A 27,682-nucleotide genomic window follows, 5' to 3' on the forward strand; every position below is an offset into this window, starting at 1 on the left:
AATCCTGTAAACATTGTTCAGAATCATTGAAAGCACCACAGCTATCAAAGGCTACAATGCCTTTCATACATTTCGGGCCCCTCAGCTCAGGATAAAACAAAGGGAGGAGGTATCTCTTTTCATAAAGGACAAGTACAGTGCTAGACTGGTCCAACAACATGACTCACTTGAGCTACTCCATGCCAAGCTAACCATAGGTGTAACGTCCTATCATATCCTTGCTAACTACAGATCCCTTAACATGAGTCTGGAAAAACACACCTCGTACCTAAACCTACTGGAATCTCTCAACCTTCAGCCTAACACCATACTTATGGGTGACTTCAACTACTCCTCCATAAAGTAGGAGACTTGTATGGCCTATAATTCTTTTGCTCAAAGGTTTGTGGACGTCATGCAAGCACCCTGGGCCAAATAGTTAGCTCACCGTCTGGAGGTACAAATATCCTAGACCTAGTATTCATGAAAATGGGAGGATGCTGCTCTCTCCTGTGTATTAACTCATCCCTGGTAAGATCCGACTACTAAATTATCTTCTTTAGTATTAAAACTAACCTAGAACTTCCATCAAACTACAAATCTCTTAAGAATTTTGCTAAGGCCAATTACCTCAAACTAAATGACAGCTTATTAAACTTCCAAGCTCCTCTTAACCTGGATGACACTGAGGCATACTCTGAGCTGTACACAAAAGCACTGTGCAACCACATTCATAACTGCGTAGAGGAGACAGTACCTAAGTTAAACCTATGATTACTAGCAAAAATAAACCACCCTGGTGGATCCCTAGCATAAATAGGCTATTCAACAAAAGGAATAAAATCCTCTCCAAAGCCAAGAAGGAACAGACAAAACAGTGTAAAAAGACACAAGTCTAAACAAATTAGAGAGATGGTCAAATCTGCCAAAGCAAATATGAGCCAGGTGAAAGATAACCATCAGGCTTTATTTAATTGTTTGTAATCTCATGGGAAATGCTCAGCAATATGCAGAGTTAATTATGAATGGCAACACACACCCAGCGTGAAACTATAACAAACCTGCTGGCCGACAAGTTAATTTCAAACCCCCCCCCCCCCAAATCACCTCCTACCACGCCCAAAGAAATGCCCACAACCACCCCCTACTGGTCCTTATGAGGGAACAGGTCCTTACTGCACTCACTGAACCAAAAACAACAGCCCCCATGGGTCCTGACAACATTCCAAGATGCTTCAGAAATATCATAAAACAGACTGTCAGGGCCACTAGAAGCTCTCTCTCTAACCACAGCCTCAGGACAGGCTTTGCCCCAGAGGAATGGAGGACTGCAACAGTTGCCCCCTGCACAAGGGGAGCCCATCAACTGACCCAGGGAGCTACAGACCCATAAACTTGACAAGTCTTATCTGCAAGGCCATGAAGAGAATTATAATGGACCTGATCAATAACAACATGGGAACTCTCCAAAAACTGGACCAGACGCAGTTTGGCTTTCTCAAAGGGAGGTCTTGCTTGCTCAATCTGGTGGACTTCTTCGATAAAGTCACCAGGGCCATGGATGAGGGTAAAATGGTACATACTGCTTATCTAGACCTGGCCAAATCTTTTGACACAATCCCCCACTCAGGGATCATAGATAAACTTACTGAGTTAGGCATAGACCTCTACATCGTCAGATGGGTAGCCATCTGCCTTGCTGACAAGGACGCTTGTTGTCTATATAGGTGAATCCACTTCCAGTAAGAAACCTGTTACTAGTGATGTCCCACAGGGCTCAGTGTCTCCTGTTTGGTATATACTTCTCTGAAGTGAAGGCCAGTGTTGAGGGCCTTTGGCTCACCAAGTTCACTGACGACTGTAAGCTGGGAGCAATCACTGAATTTCCAAATGATGTTGACATCCTACAAACAGGCCTAAAAATGACAAACTGGTGCCAAAACCATGGACTGAGACTAAATCCTAAAAAATGCATAACCATACCCTTTGGTAAGTCAGATATCCCTGCAAATTATAGTATAGATAGCACACCCCTAAACATTGACCCATTGGTGAGGGACCTAGGAACACACATGTAAAACCTAAACTTTGACCACCAGGTAGCCACAGTAGTGAGGAAATCATTCTGTGTAGTTCAGCTTATAAGTAAAGGCATGACATCAAGGTCAAAGGAAGTCGTAGTGACATTTTACTTAGCCCTCATCGGGCCCATAATTGAGTACAGTGTTCCCTTCTGTACGTACCTAGTCAGTCAATTACACAAACTGGTGTTGCCCCAGAGGTTTCTCGCAAAAAAAAAAAAAAAATACAAAGAGTAAGATGCATCTTATGCAGACCAATTAAAGGCTCTATCCCTTTACTCCGTCTCCTATCGCTTATTCAGGGGAGACTTGTGCCTGATCTGCAAGGAATTCTCTGATCCATCCCTGATAAAAATGTTACATATTTGCAAGAAAAATTATACAAGAATTACGTGTTCTATGGACCTGAATCTTATTTGTGAATCTAACAGAACTTGCTGAAGAGAATGATTCATATCCCAAAGGCTACTTTGTGTATGGAATACATTTCCGATCTTTGTAAAATAAAGCCTATCCCTCACTCTCTCCAAAAAGAATTTGAATAAATTCATGGGGAACCATAAATTGACTCCTGGGGTGCTGCCCATGTCCCTTATAGACAGAGGCAGTCTGTAAGATGACTGAGGGCTCCAACACCCAAAGGCCCACTATCCTGATACTACCCCAGCCCCTATCTGTGGAATTAAGATATAATATTGTCATATCCTGTATATTATTGACTAGACTTGCAAGGGCTCTTGGGCCATTAGTCAAGTAATCACCTGTGAACCTATAAACTTAACCATAACAGTAGATGTTTTGAATGATCACTAATGCAGTAGCCCCTCCCCCCTCAACCCCTCTTCTTTTTTCTATCGTTTTTTTGCCAGGATGTGGACATGCACTTTTTCTTTTCCAAGCTTTGTCGTGTCAGGGCTTTAGCCTCCCTCTGTCTGTTGATATGAAAGTTCTGAAGGGCTTGGCACTCATACCTAGGTTTTTCAGCTCAGCTCGAGCTGAAGGTGCCTTGATGCTGTGGATGCTGGCCTGCTGTTATATCCTTTGTAGGATATAACCTGTGTAGATAAGGCTACTGTAGTAGTGATCATTCGAACAGCTACTGTTACGGTAAGTTTACTTACACAACTGTACTGTTTCTCTTTCTGTATCTGCTTCTGCTAAACATGTTATTGCTATCTGCCAAAGACAAGAAAACAGTGGATAAGTTGGTAAAGGAAATATGTTTTAGTACTTCAGCTTTTAGGATTTTAAACTGCCACCTCAAGTGCTAGTTTTGGCTTGTGTGTTTTGAGAACCTGTGGAAGTAATGGTTAACTGTTCTTCTGAGTTAAAAAATGTATTTAATGCTTCTGTGACAGCTGTTTCCCAGGTGACCAAGCATATTTTAGTGTGCTTATGTTGCAGTTCACTCATCCTCCAGGGGCCCTGATTCTGAATATCTTCTTTATGGTAAATCAGAGATTTTAACTTCTCTGTTAGTCTGTTTTTGGTCCTTCTGTAGCTGAGGTGTTTAAGAACTTTGATGGAAAGGGAAAACTGATTTAAGGAATTATTCAGATTTTTCAACACTTTTTCAAATCAAATAGTAATTTTCCCTAGTCTTCTCTTCCTTTCCCAGTAAACAGTTTAAGCAAGAAGGAGCTGCCAGACAAAGTTTAAAGAAACAGTGGCAAAAAGTTTGAAAAAATGAGTAAAGCTTCTCTAAAAGGCAAGGACAGTCCTCCCATTCAGCATGTGTGCCTGCCAGATGTCCTTCTATTTTTATGTTGCAGTATTCTTAACATGAGGGATTCACTGCCAAAAGGCGGTCCTGATGTTTGGCCAGTATACAAACTACTTAATTCACTGCAAGGTATATAGGATGTCTCACATAGGCCAACAGCCGGCATAGGCCATAAAAGTGACATCCTCACATACTATCTTCAGAAATTCTGTACTGCCAATCCAAACGCTATCTACGATCGTTTGTCTGGTAGCCCGAATTGTTTGCTGGATACAGGATTTTCAGGTAGATGCTCTGTTGGGGCTTTCTTTTATATTTTTTCCACTGCTTTTTTGGTGAGGTTACATGTCATCCAAAAAGGGCAAGTGCCAGTGCAGAAGACATAAAGACAGTCACGACTTCTGCTTAGGGCCTAATCATGACCATAAGTCTTCTCCTAGCTGTAAAGCTTTCATCCTTAAGACCATACATAGCCATCTTTCCTCTCAATATTTACCTTGAGATTCAGAGACGGAAAAGGTTAGCTCACGATGTTATGAAGGGTACGTCAGGGTCTTCTGCTGAGCCTGCTATGAAGTAGCCTAAGAAAGTTAGGCTTGAAGCTTCAGCTGCACCTCCCCTTCCCAGACATGTCTCTTGAGGCCAGTGCAGGCCTGGAGACCCATCCAGATTTTCTCTATGATTCTAAGGTGGGTACCACTTCAGTGGTCGCAAGGGATCCTACCATCGACACATCCTGTGAGGCTTTGCAGACATCTGCTTCGGACGGACAGGGGGAACAGAGACTCATCTTTTCTGAAGGCCCTCGAGGTATTCCACAAATTCTAGTAAGAGAAGACGTGCCAACGAATGTCATTGAATGTAGGCCTACGTCCGCCCCCTCCATCTTTCACAGGGTGGATATTACTCTTTAAAAGAAACAGAAAACCAAACATGTTTATGCTCCTCAGGACTCACCTGCTGATTGGTAAACTTTCTCACAAGGCTTGTTCAATGCCTTTTTCCCTTCCTAGGCCTCTTACTTCTTCACCACACAAAGGATCAGAGTACGGGGTTCTTCAGAAGAGGAGGATTCCTCAAAGAATGAATCCTTTACGTACTCTGGTCAGATTACTTCCCCTTTGGAGTATGACCATGGAAAGGTTAGGTAAAAAAAAAGTGTATATCTCGGCAACACTAGCTTTCCATGCTATGTTACCAAACTCATATGACTAAGTATGCTTTGGCTGTCCTTACACAGGCTTCTCAGCTTCTTGCTGACCTTCGTGACTCGGAAGTTAAGTCACAGCTTTCATGACTTCTGGGGGCTTCCTCCCAGATGGCACTCTACTTCTTTAAATGTAGCTATGATGCAGCTGAAGCATCTGCTAGAGTGGCTGTATCTGTCTTTGTTTTAAGGAGATGCTCCTGGTTGAGACTTCAACCACTTCCAGATAACTTTAAGACTAAATTGCTGGATGCTCCCTTAGATAATAAGGCTTTGTTTGGGGCTGCAACAGCAGACTTGCATTTGTCCTTGCAGGAGAAAGGATAATAGTGCAGGACCTAAAATGCATCTTTGTGTCTCCAGTTCCTAAGTTCCAAAGGAATTACACAGTTAAAACTTCTTTTGTTAAGAAACAGTCTCACATTCCTCCTTCCAGAAGAGGAATGTTAGGAAACCTGTTGCTTCCAAACCATCTCAAGCCTGCTCTTTCTCAAAAACTGCTCCTGCTCCTTGCTCCTCCTGTTAAGGCTCATTCTACTAGAGCTGTGGCTTTTCCAGGTGCTTTTTTCAAAGGTTTTGATACTAACACCATCTTAGAGGCAGCTACCTGGTCTTCTGTTCATACCTTCACCAAACATTATAAACTGGATAGCATTTCCAAATCTCGAGCTGGCTTTGCTAGAGCCATTCTCCATGATGTTTTAGAAAGTGCCTCTGCTCCTTCCCACTCCCTTTCTTCCTCATGAGCTTTGGTACTCTCCCTCATGTTAAGAATACTGCAACATAAGAATAGAAGGACATAGAATGGTAAAAAATACCATAACCATAGATGTCCTTTTCTGCTGTGTTGCAGTATTCTATCCCTCCCACCTTCCCCGTTTTTTGTCTTCTTCCCTGGATGTATGTTTACCGCCTTTGTTCCTTAAGCTGATGCTCTTACTGGGGCATTCAATTCTGAGGATATGTGCGGACGTCACTTTTATGGCCTATGCCGGCTGCTGGCCTATGTGAGATGTCCCACGTACCTTCAGTGGATTAAGTCTTTTATATACTGGCCGAATGTCGGGACCACCTTTGGCATTGAATCCCTTATGTTAAGAATACTGAAACATAAAAGAGGAGGACATCAACAGTTATGTTAAGATTTTGCACAACTATTCTTTCACACTCCCCCAACCCCCCCACCCTGACGTCCTTTCTGTGTCTCTGAGAATTCATCTTCCCTTTTGGCATCAGATTGTTTCAGATATTTGTGTTCAGCATGTAATCCAACAGGGATGCACTTAATATTTGGAATGTCTCTCTCCCTTTCCAGGGATTCCTTCTTGCCATAGAACCGGATTCCTCTCTTTCCTTCCACTTAGCACAACGTGTACTCTCAGGTAGTCATAAAACCAGTCACCTTTCAACCTCCTAGGCCAAGGTTAGTATGCAGTATTTTTTTTTAGTTTCAAAACCAGTAGGATCCTGAAGGTCAATGCTGGATCAGTCTTTTCTATTTTTGCTTAGAATCCAAATTTGAGGATGTTATCACTTCAGTGTCTTATACTTGTGACCACTTCTTTGGCTTTCATGGTAAAACTAGATCTGAAGAACACATCACATCCCTGTTACATTTCTGGCATTACATTTCTTAAGATTTGCTGTGTATGATTTATGTTATAATTTCTCTGTTTTTCACTTTGGACTCTCCAAAGCACCAGGGATATTCATGCTTGTTGCAGACTTCATGGCATTCACATTTTTCCATATTTGGGCGATTATCATATCTTTGCAGACTCTTCCCAACTATCAAGAGTTTCTAGCAGCTCTTCAGGAACTTCTACTCAGTGTGGATTTTCACATCAGCTTACAGATGTATTTTCTTATGCCCCCCTCACAGAATGATTTCCAGCAATGTAGAGATGTTTCAACAGTTCTTCCTGAGCATTTCCAGCCAGATTCAGGACCCACCAAGAGAGTTTCTCATGATTCTAGACATCGATGGTACCCATGCTACCCTTTGTCAAACTTCATGTGGAGAAAATACAGTAACACCTCAGGTCATTCTGGACTCTGCATCTGCAGCCTTGGACCTTTCAGATTGCAGTTCTGGGGTTTGTAAAGAGAGAGATTATGTGGTGGATACATCAGATAGATTGCAGTCCAGATCTTCCATTCTCCCTTCCTACTCTCCCCTACAGTCAATTACCACAGACACTTCTGATCTGGTGTAGGGAGTTGTTTCAAATTGGGTGAAAGTGCAAGCTGTATATAATCCTGTAGGCAGACAAGAGCAGCTAAATGTCAGAGATTGTGACATTTATCAATGCTTTGAAGGCCTTAAATCATCTGTGGTCCCCAGGACTTCTGCATGTGTGCGCACACAACACCATATTGATGTGGTATGTAAACAAATGGGGAAGAGAGTACCAGATCAGACCTACTTTGCAGACTAACTGTGATAGTCTGGGAGGTAACAGTTCAGCTCACTTTGATCTTCAGGCTTCATATATTGTCAGAGCTAAATTTTATTATATGTAAGCACAGCAGGACCAAGACAGACTCGCACAAAGGGAAATTTCTTTCTGCAGTCTTCCAAGAATCATTCCATCTGTGGAGAACAGTTCTGGTAACTCTGCTTCCTTCCAGAATAGGAAACTAAAGAAGTATTGCTGTAGGAGACTCTGCAGACGGACCTGAAAGACAGATGTATTCTCATTCCCATTGATGGCTGTTCCTGAATGCAGCAGTCGTTCTCCCTTTTCAGTTTGCCCAAGGCCAAGTACTACAAGGCTCCCCTCAGACTGGATTGACTCTGACATGACAGAGGGAGCTTGATACATCACAGTGTAGAAACTCAAGATCTTTTTGTTACACCATAGGGCTTACCTTCTGTTTCTCCAGTATGTGCATGAAGTCCAGAATTTTCATAATTTTACATTTATGTGCATGATACAAGGTTCCTTTCAACATGAGCTACCCACCAAGCATTCCTTTAGGGGATAATGCATTTATTACCAACATGAATATATAATGTCTGGTGTAGGAGCTTGGATGATTAATATTTTCATCAACTTACATTTGAGCAACAACAAATATAAGCATGTACTGCCTACACTGCCTGGCATGATTGACTATAATCCAAAGTGATTTTCTAGAAAGCCAAACATTTTATTTGGTACAAGTCATCCATTTGAGATAAAATTGGAAACATTCTATAAGAATCAGCACATTTCAAAGTTATGCAGGCAAACAATTTTTTTAAGGAGAATACAAAATAGAAACTAATACACCGGTTTATATACTAAAATCAATTAAACAATTTCAAAATCACATGACATAAAACTAAATTAAAACTTTCCAGTTGCATTCTGCATTAATGCCACCAGGGGCTAATGTACCATACTTCAATATAAACAAAAAAATGAAGAGATATTCCCTTTTGCTGTGGTGAACTGTCCAATAAATAATCCACAAACCAAAAGACAGCTAGTTCACCCAGGCTAACACTGTGCTGAAAAGCAAATAAACTATCTGTGCAATCCAGTAATAAAAGTTCTGTTAAAATACAGAATTTAATGAAAAGAATGAAATGAAACAAAATAAGAACAAAAATAATAAAAATTAAGTCACTTGTCCAACGATAAGCGCTTTTGAATAGTTCTTCTTCAGATCATATAATCAAATGGGACATTCATCTGTATATATAAGCCCGTCAGAATTATTCACCCAATGAGGATATCAACACCAAAGTTCCAGCCAATCCATGTTTGGATTTCTCCATCTGATTTGCATAAACCGGGTTAATCCCATTTTCTAAATGGATGCCTCACACAGCTCGCTAATTTTCAGTACTAATGAAATATGCAAAGTAGGTGATGTTAGTAACCAATAGCACTTCCAAAAGAAGTAACAGGTGAAGCAGCTAGCTTTCATTCCTACTTAGAAGCATGCCTCATACCAATGTATTGAAGTCAGAATATGCAAAATAGGTGAGCTAAACAGCTAATAGTGGTTTCCAAGAAACAGCAAAACACAAATCTGCTAGCCTTCATGCATTCTTATTGAAAAACTTGTCAAATAATCCCAGAAGCAGTTTTTTACATATTTCTAATATTCAATAGAGGAAAAATGGCACAAACAATAAATGGATGATCTAAGTAGCCAGTAGTGGCTTCCGAGGAGCGGCAGAAAACAAATCTGCTGACTTTCATAAATTCCTATTATGAAACTTCTTTTCTTTTATCTAATTAACCCAAAATAAGTTTTTCACATATCTTTGATGTCCAGTGATGGGGATGACAAAAAAATGTATGGTAGTAAACATAGCTATCAATGAAAAATAGGCGATGTCATTACTAAAATTTCATTTCCCAAAACAGGGATATGGCAGGACAATTGCTGAGTGACAGTAAATGTCAAGGCTCCATGTCTAGCATGGCCACATTTGTATCTCGATAAATTCACATGGTGACTGCCTATATGTTTTTCCTGAGAAGAGTATAAGTATGTTATTTCACTCTAGCAATGTATGCAAGTTTCAAACTTCATTTCATCCATCCAAAGTCAGTATATATAAGTTTCTGACTTCATCCCATCCATTCAAGATCAGTAGGGAACTTTTACTAAAATTCCACCATCTCTGTTCAGATGTTTATCATGCTGTTCAGTTTTGTTTAGATGAAACCAGAGCAGGAAATATATGGGCATATTAAACTACGAATAATATATGTCGACAGCATCAAATCTTCTAATCTTGACACTAACATAATCGAACTTAATCAAACTTCCATTAGGAGCTTAACAAGAAACCAAGAAAACCTAGCACATTTGTACCTGTTAGCCACCCGGCAGTTGAGTTATTTACAAGATTATCTACCAATGAAGTAGAGAAATTGAGGTCGGATCCTTGTACCAAACATTTCAGTAACATAACCTCAGAAGAGAGGGAAGCTATTCAGCATTTACAACAGAATAGAGAAGTTATATTGAAACCAGTAGGCAAAGGTGGAGCCATAGTAGTTATGGATTCCTCATGGTATTTCAGTAAAATGGAAGATATGTTAAAGGATTAGAAAACTTATACTGCTGTTACACCTTTGGATGTCAATCGAGCTATACACAAAGTTAGATCATATCTGTATGATATGGTTTTACAAAGGCAAATTGACTTAGATCTATTTAACTTCTTAGATGTAACCAGTCCTACAGTTCCCAGTATTAATGGCTTACCGAAGATGCATAAAAAGCTTCAAGATCCACCATTACGTCCTGTTGTTTCCGGCCAAGGTTGGATCACAGAAAATATGTCTTTATTTGTAGAAAGAGAACTGAAAGAAATTTTAAAGACTCATGGTACAGTTTTAAGAGACACAGATGACTTCCTTCATAAATTGCATCCAGTGATGGAAGCAATAATGGATAAATCTAGCCTTCTTCTTACCACATTGGATATCAATAATATTTTCATTACCATACCGAATGAAGCAAGTATAAATTCAATAAGAAGACTAATATCTGCAAGAAAGAGTGTATTAGAGACTCGAACTATTTGTGACCTACTTGAGTTGATTCTGGAGAATAACTTTTTCTTATTTGGTGAACAAAGCTATTTATATAAATGGAGGGTTGCCATGGGCACCCCCAGTGCCAATAGTTATTCGAACCAAGTTCTAGTTCAGTGGGAGTTGGAATTTGTTTTAAATACTGACAACCCATGGTTTGATAACATTCTGTACTATGGGCGTTTTGTAGATGACTTGTTCATCTTATGGAAAGGAAGTACAGAGCAATTTCAACTCTTCCATAATTACTTGAATACAACCACCTCGTTCTTGACTTTTAGCTCTAACTATTCTAAACACACAGTAAGTTTTTTTGAAGTTGATGTTATGCTCAATGAAATAGGAGAACTAGAAATCGAACTACACAGGAAAAGTACCTGGCGTAACAAATATCTGCTGAAAAGCAGTATGCATCCTAGACATATTTCCAGAAACATCATGAGAAATTAAATTAATAGGATTTATAAACGTTGTAACCGAGAGGACACGTAATAGAGAGGTGAGTTTTTTACAGGAAAATTTGAAAGAAAGAGGCTATAGGGGAAAGACTTGAGGTTACCAATGCAGGAAAAGGAAAAGAGGAAGAAGGATAAAGATACACTGACAAGATTTGCTCTAACTTAGAGCACGGATAACTATCAAGTTCAGCAAATAATCCAACAGTTTTGGCCCATTTTAACGCAAGATTCCCAGTTGAAAGACAGTGGGAGAAAGCCACGTTTCTGCTACAAAAACAAGAGGAATTTGAAAAGATTATTGTGCACCAATACACAAAAGACGAAGCAGATTCAAGGACAGAAGGGGACTTTCATGTGTGGCAATTGCAATATTTGTACTCTGATAGATAGTAGCAACAAGTTTGAGCACCCAAGAACAAAGAGACTTTATATATTTGATGTCAAAGCAACTTGTACCATGAGCAACGTTCTTTGTCTGGCTACATGTAGATCATGCCAGTCATTTTATGTAGGCAAAACAAATCAAATGCTTAAGAAACGCATACAGAGGCATCAAAGGGACATTGTGAACCAAGATGTTCATAATGCCCTAGCTAATCATGTCAGTCATCATAAAGATCACTTGTTTTTATATAAAGCTATAGAGACCATACATATTGGCCCAAAGAAAGGGGATATTGAGAACATAACTGAACTTAGGGAAACCAAATGGATAATAAACCTTAGAGCTGATCAACATCTGGGGTTTAATAGTGTTATACCATTGAAACCTGTCTTGAAGAGACGCAGATCGACCATGAGCTAATGAGATCATAAGTGATGAATGATAAATATCTGGAGAGACATGGTGCAATCTTAGTAAAATCTCCTATTGATCTTGAATGGATGGGATGAAGTCAGAAATGTATACATTTTGGATGGATGGAATGAAGTCGGAAACTTGCATAATTGCTATAGTGAAATAAACATACTCATTACTTTGTTTTATAAGAGCATTTATCTCCTAATGGAAGTTTGATTAAGTTCGATTATGTTAGTGTCAAGATTAGAAGATTTGATGCTGTCGACATATGCTATTCGTAGTTTAATATGCCCATATATTTCCTGCTCTGGTTTCATCTAAACAAAACTGAACAGCATGATAAACATCTGAACAGAGATGGTGGAATTTTAGTAAAAGTTCCCTACTGATCTTGAATGGATGGGATGAAGTCAGAAACTTATATATACTGACTTTGGATGGATGAAATGAAGTTTGAAACTTGCATACATTGCTAGAGTGAAATAACATACTTATACTCTTCTCAGGAAAAACAGATAGGCAGTCACCATGTGAATTTATCGAGATACAAATGTGGCCATGCAAGACATGGAGCCTTGACATTTGCTGTCACTCAGCAATTGTCCTGCCATATCCCTGTTTTGGGAAGTGAAATTTTAGTAGTGACATCGCCTATTTTTCATCGATAGCAATGTTTACTACTATACATTTTTTTGTCATCCCCATCACTGGACATCAGAGATATGTGAAAAACTTATTTTGGGTTAATTAGATAAAAGAAAAGAAGTTTCATAATGGGAATTTATGAAAGTCAGCAGATTTGTTTTCTGCCGCTGCTTGGAAGCCACTACTGGCTACTTAGATCATCCATTTATTGTTTGTGCCATTTTTCCTCTATTGAATATTAGAAATATGTAAAAAAACTGCTTCTGGGATTATTTGACAAGTTTTTCAATAAGAATACATGAAGGCTAGCAGATTTGTGTTTTGCTGTTTCTTGGAAACCACTATTAGCCGTTTAGTTCACCTATTTTGCATATTCTGACTTCAATACATTGGTATGAGGCATGCTTTTAAGTATGAATGAAAGCTAGCTGCTTCACCTGTTACTTCTTTTGGAAGTGCTATTGGTTACTAACCACCTAATTTGCATATTTCATTAGTACTGAATATTAGCGAGCTGTGTGAGGCATCTATTTAGAAAATGGGATTGTTAACCCGGTTTATGCAAATCAGATGGAGAAATCCAAACATGGATTGGCTGGAACTTTGGTGTTGATATTCCCATTGGGTGAATAATTCTGACTGGCTTATATATATATATACAGATGAATGTCCCATTTGATTATACGATCTGAAGAACTATTCGAAAGCGCTTATCGTTGGACAAGGGGCTTCATTTTTATTATTTCGGTTCTTATTTTGTTTTATTTCATTCTTTTCATTAAATTCTGGATTTTAACAGAACTTTTATTACTGGATTGCACAGTTTATTTGCTTTTCAATATAAACAATGTTTCCTTGTACAAAAGTCTTTTCTTGATATCACAACCGTATTTACCAATGGGAATATGTTCCAAAACAGTACCTAACAAACCCATAGGATTTCCATTGTGATATTCTTTAAAATACATAGCAAGCGGGCTCTCTAACTTACCATTTTTGATATCCCTGACATGTTCCTGAATTCTAAGCTTAAAAGCCCTCTTCCTCTCTCCTGTATACAACATGCCACAAGGGCATTTGAGTGCATAAACAATGCCTTCTGTATTGCAGGAAAACATAGCATTTGACTGAAGAGGCATTTCATTGATATATTTGAATGTTCTTCTAACATACTAGCATGTAACACACCTACCACAAGAGTAAGTACCCACAGTGGGTAGGATTAACAAACTCAGGTTAGGTATAGAGAATCCAGCTTGTACTAATATATCCTTTATACTTTTGCCCCTTCTATAGGAAAAACCTGGGAATTCTATCCAAAATATGTACAAGATCCCTATATTTAAATAAAGAGCCCCAGTAATATTGAATAGTTTGTTTTACTTCTGCTGATAAAAGGTCATAAGTAATGACATGTATCTTGCTTAAATTGTTGTCTTAACTTAACACCAGATCTAACAATGTTTATTCTGCCCTCTAGTGGGCTGAACAACAATATTCTTTTTAACTTTAATGAAGCATAGACTATATTAGTGTCATAGCCTCTCTTGATATATAATTCAACAGTTTTCCATAATTCATTATCCAACTCATTGGTATTGTTACATAACCTTTTTACAAAGGTTCTCCATAAGGAAGAGATTTTAAAAGATGTGGAGGGTGACAGCTATGGGCATCCAAAAAATGGGCACCATCCTCAAATTTACAATGGACTTTAGTAATAATTTTCCCGTGTCTACCTCCTTCCAAACAAATGTCCAGAAATTTTAATTTATTGCCCAATTGAAAAACATCAAATTGTAAAAAAAAAATCTGTTATCCTGAAGACCATTCCTAAAGTGTCTGACTTTTTCTTGGCCACCTTTACAAATAAAAATTAAATCATCATTATATCTATAGTATTTAACCACATATTTTTTATAAAAGTCCCTTTGGTAAAGATGTTCACCCTCAAACAATCCCATCATAATATTACCATACATGGGGGCAAATGCTGCCCCATGTCTGTGCCCCTTAATTGTTAAAATAACTGACCATCAAATTCAAAATAGTTATTTTTTAAACAAAACTCAACCAATTCAATTATATAGTATGTAAGAGGACCATTCAATTATATAGTATGTAAGAGGACCATCTCCCAAAGTAGCTCTTAACGCTTCCAATCCATGCTGGTGGTTTGTACTAGTGTATAACCTTTTCACATCGGCAGATGTTCATCATGTTTCACTGTTGCAGTCATTACAGTTGGGTTATCCTGCTGGCAGGCTACCCGCAATCAGCCTGAGTTCCAAAGTCTAGGTCCGGCGTCGGTTGCTGTCGCCTCCTCCCTGACGTCAGTGCGCCAGGGGTGTAAAATATGCAGCCAGCACCATTTTCTTCAGTCTTTCTTGCCGCGCGGTGCCCGAAGCAAAAGCAGTTCGCAAGTACCGGTCGGCCGACTCCTGAGATTTTCACATTCGAATTTCAGATCCGAAGTCTTCATTAAAACTAAGTACCCCGTTGGGGAAACTTTTTTTTTCTTGCTCCAGACCAATGTCAGAAAAAGTTAATTGTATTTCTTATGGGAAGCAAATACCTCATAAGGATTTTCATTCTTATTCTATTCCTTGCCTAGGCCCTGACTACGACTTTGCTAGTTGTCGGTGAGGACCATCTCCCAAAGTAGCTCTTAACGCTTCCAATCCATGCTGGTGGTTTATACTAGTATATAACCTTTTCACGTTGGCAGTTAACCAGTACGTATCTCCTCTCCAAAGTAAAGGGAGTATTTTGTCCAAAAAATCTGAACTATCTTTAATAAAAGAAGCTTGCTTAGTAACATATGGTAAAAGAAAACTATGTAAAATATTCCCATATTATGAAGGAAGTAGTTGCATATTATGAAGGAAGTAGTTGCATGCAGACACAATTGGATGCCTCATAGGATTTTGAATGTCTTTATGGACCTTAGGCAAACAGTAAAACTTAGCTGTTTCACAGCTATCGACTCCAAATTCTTTATCAGTATCATCCATTGTGAAATAGCCTAACCTCTTTCATTATGTAATAGATCCTGAAATTTGCCAGTAGCCTCCTTATATTCTCTTATAGTACTTTGTTTATAAGTAGTACCATCATTTAAATGTTCAAAACACATTTGAACGTACTGTGAAAAATGCATAATGACAACCTTATTCCCCTTTTCCGCTGGTTTGATAACCAATTCTTTATTCCTAGTCATTTGTTGTAATGCCTGCCATTCTAATTTAAATTATATTTAATTTGATGTTCTTCGTGTTTCACTGTTGCAGTCATCACATTTGGGTTATCCCTGCCAGGGTAGCCCTCAGCCGGCCCGAATACGAGAGGCTTAGTATTTCTGCATCGGTTGCTGTCACTTCAGGACTGACGTCAGGTCGTCAGTAGTATAAAGTAAGGCAGCCGACACCATTACATCAGTCTTTCTTGCCGCAGAGCCCGAAGCAGAAGCAGTTCGCATGAGTGCCGGTCAGCCGCTACCTGAGTTTCGTCTTTCAAATTGAAGCTGAAGTCTTGTAAAGCTAAGTACCCCGTTGGGGAGCCTTTTTTCTTGCACTAACCGATGTCAGAAAAAATTAACAGCTGTCTCACCTGTGGAAAGCAAATACCACACCAAGACTTTCATTCTTACTGCGTCATTTGCTTAGGCCCAGACCACGATGTCCCCCGTTGTCGCTTTTGTGCTTTGTTCAACGCCAGAACCATATATCTTCGGCCCCTTATTGTATCCAGATTTTTTTGCTTACAGTCCTCGAATTCCGATATGGCTTTGGTAAGCCATCCGACAACAGACCTTCTGAAAAAATGTAAGGATAAAGACAGACTGCACAGGTCCATACCTACCGACAATGCTTCCTTTAAGCTAGTTGTCAGTTCTCCGGTCCTCAGTGAGGCACTTTCACAGCCCCTGATGCCCGCTTCTCTGGATTTGAAGGCCGCTATTGAGAACCTTTCGGAGTCTGGTATGCCGCAAAACTTTTCTTCGACTACAAATCCTGCGGTTGTCTCTCCCTTGGATGAGTCCAGAGCCGCTGAGCAGGCACTGGCTTCCGAGGAAGTACTTTGCACTACCGATTCTTGACACAAACCGACGACGACTTTCGCGTCTACCATTCTTTCGAAAGCTACCAAGTTTCTAAGGCCCATGGTACGAACCACTCCCAAGAAACTTGACCACGCAGTCTCAGGCACCTGCTTCCTTGCCTCAGTCTCAAATGCTTAAAATGGCGGAAGACCTTATCATGCTGATCAGGGGAAGCCAAGCTACCCCTTCCAAAAGAAAAAGGTCTGTCCCCAGTAGTTTTGTCTGAACAGGAGTCTGATGACTCTGATGCATCTGAATACGAAGACATGCAACCCCTCTCTGCTTATGAGGATTCCATTCCTTCAGCCTCTCCCCCTGACTTTTCCTTTGGGGAAACCCTTCATACCTTAAGGGAACATTTCCAATGGGAATGGCAGAACTACCCTCAATCTAAAAAGAGATTCAGAGAATTACAGTTCCAAGACCACAAACTAAGAATGCACGTTGCTGGAAATAAAACAGTTCGATTTCAAACTGTTAAAAACACAAGTTTAATCCTTGAACAAGATCTCAATACAATCTTATAAGTGCTTTCATTGTAAGACTTTCAAAACTTAATCAGATACATGTTTGCAATCATTTAAATAAACTTAATAGATCATGTGACTTTTTCAAAATCTTAAAATTTTAATTTAAAGTAACATTCCCCCTATTTGACACGTCCCTTATGAATATATACACTAACCATTAATTTACTACATCACTAATTCATGCTGTATTATACTGTTTTGAAAATTAATTCATATGAATTTCATAAATACATTCTATAGAATGTAAATAATCAACTGTTTTTCATTTGATAAACTGCTATAAGTTTTCTTAAAAAAATGTATTTTATCATTTCATCTCTCCCAAGCTTTTAGTTTCAGGATGGGTGCAATGCTGACATGGTTATTTAATCCTGGATATCTGTATGCTTCTAGTTGCAATTGCCATTTTAATTCATGTTGCTCCAGAATTACTGTCCAATGCCCCCCCCCATTTTTTTTTCTTTCTCCACTCTTTCTAAGATGCTAAATTTAAAATTGTGATCAGGGTGTTCATTTAAGTGTCTAAGCAATGCATTTGTGGTTCTTTCTTTTTTAATTTCTTATAAATGTCGTAAATTCGATTATGGAGCTTCTGCTCCGTTTTTCGACATAAAATCCTTCACATCCCTGACATTTTGCAACGTAAATTATTCCTGTAGTGTCACAGTTGTATTTACCTTTCATATTTAGTTTTTTTTCCCTTTATACTAATATGGGTACCCTCAAGTATATATTTGCAATAATTGCATCTTCCACATTTTGTCATCCTATTTTTAGAAGAGCTTATAGTTTTCCTTTTTGCTTCAACCGCATTTTTTTGTATTACAACCCCTTCTATAAATAATGGGTGCTTCACCAATGCCATTAATTATATGAGTGTTTATATAGCACTTTCCAGTTCTTATTCATAATGCATTTTATATTACCACTAGCTTCATTAAAAGCTGTAATAAAGGTACTATTATATCTTTTGTTATTACTATGGTCACCATTAATACTAATAGTTACCTCATTTTGTGAGTTCCTTGTCAAAATAGGTTGGTAAAACCCTGTATTTCTTTTAGATGCGACTTCTAGAGTGAGCTTATTTAATAATCCTGATGCATAACCTCTCCTGGTTAGCATCCCTGTTAGAATATCCACCTCCTTATATTAATCTTCATCTAAGGTATTAATTTTGGCCGCCCTTACCAGTTGGCCTTTTGCCACGGCCCTTCTCTGTTTAAAGGGGTGGCAACTAGAAAAGTAAAGTAACGTATTAGAGTAGGCGGGTTTTCTGTATATACTAGCCACATATTCACCCAGGTCATAGTTTTTCCTGAGCATGACATCTAAAAATGACGTCTCATTTTTGTCATATTGACGTGTAAATTTAAGGAACTCTGTACTTTCATTGATATATCGTACAAAGTTTTGTAGTGTGGTCTCATCATTCCCCCATGTGAGGAATGTATCATCCAAATAGCGTAAATAGAATTTGATATTTTCCACATGAATACTATTATGTACGAACCTCGTTCCCATTCCAACATGACTACATTTGCCAAGAATGACCCCACCGGGGAGCCCATAGCAACTCCTTCTTTTTCTTTGTAAATTTCTTCTTCAAAAGATATATAATTGTTAGTGAGAACTATTTCTAAAAGTTCTGTAACATTGGTGACTATTGTTTATTCCAATCTTTTGTTCTCCAAGTACTCCCTACTCCATTCTAAAGCTATATAGTGTGGGATGATGGTATATAAATTCTTTACATCAATTGTAGTCATGATAGCCTCCTTTTTAAATATAATGTTATTAATTTTTGCCAAAAAAATCCGAAGAATCCCTACGCAAGTGCTGTTCTTATGTTAGATAATGCTTACACTTGGTGCCAATATACTGAGCACATGGAACCGTAATGGAGCCCCTACCATCCACTATCGGTCTCACAGATGGACTAATAACAGACTTGTGGGTTTTCAGCACTTCAAAAATTGTAGGGATTCTGGGTGGTATCACATTTAGATATTTAAATTCATCCATGTCTATTCTTTTTATAAACATGTCTCTAATTTGATTTGTTAATCTCATATATGTGCTATTTAATTCTGATCTTCTACTTCTTTCATACGTTTCCCCTTGTAACATCATTCTTATATATGTCTTGTTCATAACTACAATGCCCCCGCTCTTATCGGGTTTCATAACCCGTAATTCATTAAAGTGTATGAAATCCATGATTTCTTCTCCTATGTCATTACTATCATTTTTCTTTCGTTTTGTATTATTCCTGTAATGTGCCCGTAAATCAATTTCACACATTTTTTTCAAACATATTTAAAGCGGGGTACACAGATTATATAAACTACTTGTTCTTAATGTTTCATAGACATTATCACTGTTGTCTTTATTAAATAATAATTGGAAATACATTCTACGTATTTATAATTTTAAGTCAATTAATACATTAGTCAAATTAACTTTATTTTTAGGTACAAAGTTCATACCTTTAGCAAAATAGTCGGCCATGTCAGTCCGTATACAATGTTCTGTGTAGTTATATAATTTAAAGTCCTTCTCCTTGTTGTATACCACAACTGGACCTTCCCTCCTGAACATTTCTATGGCATCCCACACTGTATAGCTTTAGAATGGACTAGGGAGTACTTGGAGAACAAAAGTTTGGACCAAACAATAGTCAACAATGTTATAGAACTTTTATAAATAGTTCTCACTAACAATTATATATATTTTGTAGAAGAAATTTACAAACAAAAAGGAGTTGCTGTGGGCTCCCCGGTGGGGTCACTCTTGGCAATTGTAGTCATGTTGGAATGGGAACGGAGGTTCGTATATAATAGTATTCATGTGGAAAATATCAAATTCTATTTACGCTATTTGGATGATATATTCCTCATATGGGGAAATGATGAGACTACACTATAAAACATTTTACAATATATCAATGAAAGTACAGAGTTCCTTAAATTTGCACGTCAGTATGACAAAAATGAGATGCCATTTATCAATGTCATGCTCAGAAAAAACTATGACCTGGGTGAATATGTGGCTAGTATATACAGAAAACCCACCTACTCCAATATGTTACTTCACTTTTCTAGTTGCCACCCCTTTAAACAAGGGCCGTGGCAAAAGGCCAACTGGTAAGGGCAGCCAGAATGAATACCTTAGATGAAGATTACTATAAGGAGATGGATATTTTAACAGGGATGTTAACCTGGAGAGGTTATCCATCAGGCTATTAAATGAGCTAACTCTAGAAGTCGCATCTAAAAGAAATGCAGGATTTTATAAGCCTGTTTTGACAAGGAACTCACAAAATGAGGTAATATTAGTATTAATGGTAATAATAGTAATAAAAGATATAATAGTGCCGTTATTACAACTTTTAATGAAGCTAGTGGTAATATAAAATGCATTATGAATAAGAATTGGAAAGTGCTGTATAAACACTCATATAATTAATGGCATTGGTGAAGCACCCATTATTATTTATAGAAGGGGTTGTAATATAAAAAACGTGGTTGAAGCAAGAAGGAAAACTATAAGCTCTTCTAACAACAGGATGAAAAAATGTGGCAGATGCAATTATTGCAAATATATACTTGAGGATACCCATGTTAGTATAAAGGGAAGGAAACTAAATATGAAAGGTAAATACAACTGTGACACTATAGGAAGAATTTACATTGCAAAATATCAGGGATGTGAAGGATTTTATGTCGGAAAAACGGAGTGGAAACTCCATAATCGAATTTACGAACATTTATATGAAATTTAAAAAGAAAGAACCACAAATGCATTGTTTAGACACTTAAAGGAACACCCTGATCACAATTTTAAATTTAGCATCTTAGAAAGAGTGGAGAAAGAAAAAACGGGGGGGGGGCCCTTGGACAGTAATTCTGGAGCAACATGAATTAAAATGGCAACTGCAACTAGAAGCATATAGATATCCAGGATTAAATGACCATGTCAGCATTGCACCCATCCTGAAATTAAAAGCTTGGGAAAGATGAAATGATGAAAACTTATAGTAGTTTATCAAATGAAAAACAGTTGATTATTTATATGTATGGAAGGTATTTATGAAATTCATATGAATTAATTTTCAAAATAGTATAATACGGCATGAATTACTGATGTAGTAAATTAATGGTTAGCGTATATATTCATAAGGGACGTGTCAAATAGGGGGAATGTTACTTTAAATTTAAAATTTAAGATTTCAAAAAAGTCACATGATCTATTAAGTTTATTTAAATGATTGCAAACTTATTACACATTGTATCTGATGAAGTTTTAAGTCTTAAAACAAAAGCGCTTATATGCTTATTGGAATGTATTGAGAAACTTGTTCAAGGATTAGACCTGTGTTTTTAACGGTTTGAAATCAAACTGTTTTATTTCCAGCAACATACATTCTTAGACTCAGAGAATTCTTAGATCTTCCACAGGACAGACTTTTGGCCATTCCCCCAGTCCTGGATGTTGTGGACGATGTCTTCCTGGAATCCAGTTTGACTCCTGACACCCTCCCTCCTGCACCCAGAAAACCTGACAGGTATTACAGAATCCCTGATGCACAAATTTCTATTCAAAAATCCTACTGCTGACCCTGAGGTAATTTCTCAAGGGCCTAAAGGAATTAAAGCAACCTCTGCTAAGAATCCCACCCCCTCAGATAGGGATTCCCGAGCACTAGACAGATGGGGTAAAAAAGTATACACCTCTGCTACTCTTGCTATCAGAAAACTGAATTGCCAGTTCCATATGCTAAAATTACAGCAACATACCATGGAACTTCTCAAACAAAAAGTGTCTTCCTTTTCTGGTTGTGCAGAATCTAAAGAGTTACTAAAGTTAATGCATTCTGCAAGTCAAGTAACTAAGGTTTTGACACCCTAGAAGCTTCTTGCAGGGCAGCAGCCACCGGTTCCATGGCTTAAGGAACAGCCCTTGCCAGTTCATGTTAAATCTAAATTGTTGAATGCAGCCTTGCACAAAGACAACTTATTTGGCACTAAGGCAGAGGAGGTCTTAAAAAAGATGGAAGAAAAAGCTAAAGCTATGCAGACAGTTAAGGATTTCTTCCAGGTCCAGCCACCCAGGTTCAGCAGGCATTGCCCCTCCAAGCACTGGTCCTTTCCTGCTCCTACCAGGTCAGTTCAGCCCAGACCCCCCCCCCCCCCCCCAGATAGCCACAGGGAATGCAGAGATCAAAACAGTGGAATTCCTCCACTTCAAAATCGGTGAGTTCTAAGGCACCCCCTCTTGGTAAGAACTCACAATGACTCTCCTCCTCTACCCCTCCCTCTGCCTACATTCACTTATCCCTAGGAGGAAAACTCTCCTTTCACACAAGCACCTGGGCCACCATCACCAACGAACACTGGGTTCTCAACATAGCGTCCCACGGGTACAGATTTTCTTTCCACACTCTTCCAAGCCCAAAATGGTTCCCAGATCTACCTCCAAACCAGTGGGCAGAGGCACAAAAGCAAGTCATTTCCCTGCTCTCTGTGAAGGCCATAGAGTACATTCCTGCAGAACAGAAAGGCCAAGGTTTCTACTCCAGACTTTTTCTGGTACCCAGTTATCTGCAGTTCCCTTTGGCTTATCTACTGCTCCCAGAGTTTTCACAAAATGTCTGGCTCCAGCCATTGCCTTATGCAGACAAAGGAATATCCAAATTTAAACATACTTAGACGACTGCCTAATTCAGGCAGACAGGAAAAGCTGTTCAAGCACCTGGCCTTTGTAAAGTCCCTACTGACCTCCCTAGGGTACACTTTCAAAGAAAAGAAATCCAAACTAGTACCCACCCAAAGGATTATATTCCTGGGAACATGCCTGGACACAGCATCCCAGATGGCATTCCTTACACCAGAAAAGCAAACTTACCTGACAGCCTACTTCTCTCAACTAGCCACTAGACCCCAGTTATCTGCAAGGAAAATCCTGCAAGCTCTAGGGTTCATGGCATCTTGCATTATACTCATTCCATATGCCAGGCTGCATATGAGAAAACTTCAGTGGTACCTAAAAAGCCTTTGGTGTCAACACTCTCAAGACTTGGAAAGTCTTATACCCATGATACCTTGTCTTAGGAAAGATTTTCTTTAGCGGGCAGCAGCATACTCCCACAACAAGGAACTATTTTTCTCACAACCCCCCGCCGCCCAGACACTCACCACAGACGCATCAGACTATGCCTGGTGTGCACACCTGGACGGCAGGTGCATACAAGGCCAGTGGAGCCCACAGCAACTCCATCTGCACATCAGCCAAAAAGAGATGTTAGCTGTCCAGCACGCATTGACAGCTTTCAGGCCCCTTCTCTCCCCAGGGGCTCTCCTGATCAAAACAGACATCACTGTGATGTGGTATATCAACAAGCAGGGACGGACTCGCTCCTACCCTCTATTCAGGCTGGCCAAGACCCTTTGGCACACAGCCTCTGCCATGCAAGTCCACCTGTTAGCACAATTCCTGCCAGGTTCTCTAAACTCTCTGGCAGACCACTTAAGCAGAAATCTTCTTGACCCACACAAGTGGCAGATAGACAAAAGAACCTTCACCCTAACAACTCAGAAATGGGGGACCCCGAAGGTCGACCTCTTTGCCTCCCACACCAACCATCAGCTCAGCAAGTTCTGCACCAGGAAGCATCACTGCATGGCTTGGAAAGTGGATGCCTTGTCCTTCCTTTGTGTCAGTCTGTTGGTCTATGCCTTTCCTCCACTACTTTTCATCACCGGGGTACTGCTCAAAATAAGGGAGGAAAAACCAAGGACAATTCTTATTGTTTCAAACTGGCCTCGCCAGCACTGGTACCCACTGCTGCGCAGCCAGTCTCCACTGCCGCCATGAGATCTCACTCAGACACCAACCCTCCTGACCCAGAGGGAAGGAGAATTCATGCATCCCCAATTGCAGACCCTCAGTTTGGCAGCTTGGATTATTCCCTAACCACTGATCAATCTGCCAACCTAAGTAAACAGGTTCTAGATGTTATAAGTGAGGCCAGACGCCCTAGCACTAGAAAGTCTTATGCTGACAAATGGAAAGGTTCTGCACCTGGATTCAGGCTAAGGGAGCCGATATGGCACAGCCCTCCCTCCCTCTTATCCTGGATTACTTAGCTGACCTGCTACATAGTGGTCTCTTTTTCCTCTGTTAAAATTCATGCCTCTGCTATCTCTGCTTATTTCCCCACTGAGCAGCCCCTTTTCTCACACCCTCTGATCAAACAATTCCTAATAAGGGCTAGCAACTTGAGGGCACCCAGAAGAGCACCTACCCCAGCTTGGGACCTTAACTTTGTGTTGGAAAAGCTCACCCTGCCCCCCTTCGAAGCAGCATCTTCAGCAGAGTTAAAATTTCTTTCCTGGAAGACTGCTTTTCTTCTGGCCATCACTTCAGCCAGAAGGGTCTCTGAGCTACAAGCACTCATGGCTGTGGAGCTCTTCATCATCTTCCATGCTGACAGGGTTTGCCTCAGGACTAAACCATCCTTCATGCCCAAAGTGGTGTCCAGTGTGGCTCTCAACCAATCCAATCCATTCATTTGCCCACCTTTTTTCCTAACCCACAAAACAGGGGGGGGGGGGGAGATCCTGCACTCTCTAGATGTGCACAGACAGCTCAGATTCTGTCTAGCTAGGACTAAATCATTCAGAATGTCTGATCAATTGCTCGTTAGCTTTGCTGCAGGGCAGAGGGCAAAGACATCTCCAAACAAACAATTTCCAAATGGATAGCACACTGCATCCATTTCTGTTAGAAGCAACATGGAAATCCTCCCCCTAAGCGGGTCAGGACTCACTCCACCAGAGCAGCCTCCACCTCTGCAGCTTTCCTCAGAGGAGTCCCCACCAGGGACATCCTGGAGGCAGCCACCTGGACATCTGTTCACACTTTCACCAAATGTTACCACCTGCCTATCTTCCTCAAATCCAGGGCAGGCTTTGCCACTGCAGCCTTGCAGGGCATCCTAGCCAGCCCCTAGTCTCCTTGACTGTCTCCATCCTTTTCCTCAGCTTTGGGAATTAACCCAAATGTGATGACTGCAACAGTGAAACATGAAGAACATAGTACAGTTGTGTGCACTTAGCATAAATGTAGATGTTCGTGTATTCACTGTTGCAGTCCTGGTTTCCCTCCCTCCATCCCCCTCCTCTCTCTCCTTACAAGGGACATTTTGGTATTTACTTTCTACTGGTGGGGTTCTTCCACCATATACTGGCTCCCACTTGGGGGCTCCTGACAGGGCAAGAAAAACTGATGTAATGGCGTCGGCTCCCTTACTTTATACTACTGACAACCTGACGTCAGTCCTGAAGCGACAGCAACCGACGCAGAAATACTAAGCCTCTGGTATTCAGGGTATCCGAGGGCTACCCTGGCAGGGATAACCCCAATGTGTGATGACTGCAACGGTGAAAACACTCAAACATCTACATTTATGGTAAGTGTACACAACTGTACTTTTCCTATTATTCATAAAATCAGCATACATAGATTCCAAGGCAAAGTTTACCATAGATAAAAAGCTCTGAATGCCTTCATGTGAAAATGGAGGTATAAATTGACTTTTGCATGTAATTTTAGATGCATTTCATTTACAATATGCATTTAAACTCTGATAATATTCCATATCTGAAGTACATGAGTAAAAACTATCATCAGATTCACTTTGAAAAGACAAATCATTATCTAAATTATAAACATTCTGTTCTTTATGTTTAAAAAAATGTACAAGATGTAATTTACATACCAAGCAAAATAAATCCTTCTTTATAGCATGCAATCTCGGCATAACTGTAGGAGTAAATTTCAGGCCATGATTAAGAACAGAATATTCAAACTCATTCAGTACATAACCTGATAAGTTAATAATATATGATTCATCTCTAAATGTGTTAACAGAAATATCATTCTCAACCATAATTTCACAGTTTAAAGTTCTACAGTCAGTTCCACTTGACCCGTTTGTACCTGTGCTGTGCAGGTGGTTGTCCTTCAAACGGCTGTCTTTCCCCTGTCTCTGAAGCAGTTCTAGTTCCTTTATTGGCACAATTGTCTGTATTATCAGACCTTTTTCCTTTCTGCAATGTCCGGTGCAGATAACGTGAGTCCTGAGCTGCTGGAAGCCCAGGATATTTTCCCGACTCGCTTTCCCATTCAGTAGAGACTTCTGAGCTTTCACTGGAGCCGCCGTTATGCCTCTGGTCTTTTTCCTGGTTTCAAAACCTGACATCCCTTTGACGTCGCTTCTTATTGGTTAGCCGGGAAAATGGAGAGCAGTTGCTGTAATCTTTTAAATCACGATTCAGTTTATATTTTTTTAGTATTCAACAGTTTTTTTCAAAATCTATTAGTTTGTTTTGAATGACATTTAGACACTGCTCCATATGTTCTACTCCTAATATATTAGAAAGGGACTCGCGTGTTGTCACTTTTGTACAAGGAAACATTGTTTATATTGAAGTATGTATACTAGCCCCTGGTAGCATTAATGCAGAATGCAACTGGAAAGTTTTGATTTAGTTTTAAGTCATGTGATTTTGAAATTGTTTAATTGATTTTAGTATATAAACCTGTATATTAGTTTCTATTTTGTATTCTCCTTGGAAGGCTATTGCTGAGATGCTAGAGGTTTTAATACATTTTGTACGAGTGGTGGATCCTGGTTTCTTCAGTCGTTATTTGCTATATTATACGCTCTTGAGTTGTTTGTGAATATTTTATATGTCCAGTGATTCAACACTAAATGTGCCTAAAATTGTTAGGCAGGAGATGGTGGATTCCAGCCAGAGGACTATAGACCAATTCACCATGGCCCTGGGTGAACATGTTAACAATCGCTTAACTCAGGAAGATCAGACTGTTATACCTTGGAAAAAAGTTTTTACAAAATGAACAGCAAAGAAGAACCAACAGTCCATTTTCCTCCATCAGCCGGCGGGCAAGTGGTTCCTTATCAGCTGAAACTAAGGAGGTATTTGAAATGTTAGATAGATTTTATGTCCAAGGAACTAGCAGTGCATTTTAATTATCTTAGCCTACATAGATATCTTGACCTGGATATTACACCGCGTGGTTTGAGGGCTTTCAAAAACCCCACTACACCGTTTGATTTACAGGATGAAAATGACAAAATGTTCCAGGTTAGATGGGTAGCTGCTGCCCATCGCTGTTCTACTGAATGGAATAATATATTAGTAGAAAGGGACAGGCTTAAACAAAGCTACAAGAAGAAATAGCGACAAAATGTGATTCCCTTTCTAATATATTAGGTGTAGAACGTATGGAGTAGTGTCTAAATGACATTCAGAACAAACTAATAGATTTTGAAAAAGAACTGTTGAATACTAAAAAATATAAACTGAATCGTGATTTAAAAGATTACAGCTACAGCTCTGCATTTTCCCAGCTAACCAGTAAGAAGCGACATCAAAGGGGCGTCTGGTTTTCAAACCAGGAAGAAGACCAGAGGCATAATGGCGGCTCCAGTGCGGGCTCTGAAGTCTCTACTGAATGGAAAAGTGAGTCGGGAGAATATCCTGGGCTTCCAGCAGCTCAGGACTCACGTTATCCGCAC

At 39.5% G+C, this 27,682-nt stretch overlaps 1 protein-coding gene across 3 annotated transcripts in view; it reads left to right on the forward strand.

Annotated features, from left to right (window-relative positions):
- Positions 1–27,682, forward strand: part of GPS1 (G protein pathway suppressor 1) — a 2,619,406-nt gene that overhangs the window by 1,669,861 nt on the left and 921,863 nt on the right. The gene's annotated exons all lie outside the window — the stretch shown is intronic.

Source organism: Protopterus annectens, chromosome 4.part0 (genome assembly GCF_019279795.1).
Source record: "Protopterus annectens isolate FY-2018-M chromosome 4.part0, PAN1.0, whole genome shotgun sequence".
NCBI classification, from domain to species: Eukaryota; Metazoa; Chordata; order Ceratodontiformes; family Protopteridae; genus Protopterus; species Protopterus annectens.